Raw genomic sequence first — 1,589 nt, 5'->3', positions numbered from 1 at the left:
TTATCTTACACTAAGCTCGGAAATGCAAAAAAAAAAAACGATAAATCTGGAAATCTGGGAAGAGGGATAGGGATCAACAAGTTATTGAAAATTGTTTTTTTTCTCTAAGAATTGAGTTAGAGAAACAAGTAAAAAAATCTTTTTATCAATGATTCGAGGAAATATCTTAGATCTATATTGAATTGGCAAGTCTATGTATCAATCAAATGAATTTCGTTATGATGTGGATCAATTCAATTAGGGTCGGTCTTGAAAAAATTCCTTGCGTTGCTATTTAGTAAATCCAATCTTAATAAACCGTTTTGAGTTTACCCATAATCACTAGTTTACTCTATACTCACTAGAGAAATTGAATTTCTCGTTCCTGAATGGTCCACCATGTGCATAAGATATATATGTGCACTAAACTATATCTATGTACATCTATAGATTAGAATGTACATCCATCTATATTATAATCAGTATATGCACTAGACTCATAGTGGCGAATGACTTATTCAGTAATTGAATAAAAAAAAATGGGCCCCTTTAACTCAGTGGTAGAGTAACGCCATGGTAAGGCGTAAGTCATCGGTTCAAATCCGATAAGGGGCTTTGGCTTTTTTCATAAAATCCCAGTCAAAGTATTCTTATTTCAAGGGGGAATAGAGATATTGGTGGTATTTCTACTAATACTAAAAAAGTAACAAACCTGATCATTCAATTTCATAATTGAATGATTTATTTAATGATAATAAGTTATTATTATAATGAATAATAGTATAGTAATTATAGTTATAAAGTGGAACATTTGTTTATTTATTAATTTATTCTATTCTTTTTATATTTGTATTCTAATTTAAATTTAGATTCGAATAATAATAAATATATATTATTATGAATTTGGAATAATTGTCCTATTATTATTTAATATTTAATTTAATATTAGCTATTCGAAATTATTATTTATTATTATAATTATAATGAATAATATTATATTATATTTAATGTAATATTCTATTGAATAATGAAGAGTCGTCTACTTGAATCGATAAATATCCCTTTCCATTATTCCAACCAAATCCATTCTAAAGATTAGAAAAACACAGACACCCAAGACCAAGGGCTAAAGGGGTGCTGGATTGAACCGTTGACAATCGAATATGGTGAATCATGAGCGTATGATCCACATCTGATATTATAAATTCGATAAGCCTCGATAAAGATGAGGACTTCTGTCCATCGGAGTTCCCCGACGGGTAATCCTGTTGTTTTATTTAATTTTTGTCATATAGTGTAATCTATTGGCCTCTGTCATAGATATATTGTACCTAGCAGCATGTGTACTGATTAAATTGGCTTATCATTCATAGGAAGGAATGATGGGTTGTTCATAGGGATGCGCACAATATACACAGAAATGGGTTCCTTCCCTCTCCGTACGAAGATTAAGGGCCTTTTCGATCAGTTCCCGTTACAACATTACGAGCCGTTTGTACCATGAAATTTAAATTACTCCCTAAAATTCCAGAACACAAGACAGGACCAATTTAGATCTATATAAATCTTATATAGATCTAAATTGATCAGAGCATGTATTCATGTACCAA

At 30.4% G+C, this 1,589-nt stretch overlaps 1 non-coding gene across 1 annotated transcript; it reads left to right on the top strand.

The window, feature by feature from the left end:
• Window positions 1-522: 522 nt before the first annotated feature.
• Window positions 523-594, top strand: TRNAT-GGU. The gene has a single exon. It is a non-coding gene; the product is annotated as a tRNA-Thr (tRNA).
• Window positions 595-1,589: the final 995 nt, after the last annotated feature.

This window comes from Quercus lobata, unplaced genomic scaffold (assembly GCF_001633185.2).
Source record: "Quercus lobata isolate SW786 unplaced genomic scaffold, ValleyOak3.0 Primary Assembly Scq3eQI_1095, whole genome shotgun sequence".
NCBI classification, from domain to species: domain Eukaryota; kingdom Viridiplantae; phylum Streptophyta; class Magnoliopsida; order Fagales; family Fagaceae; genus Quercus; species Quercus lobata.
This window is presented reverse-complemented; position numbering and strand designations above follow the sequence as displayed.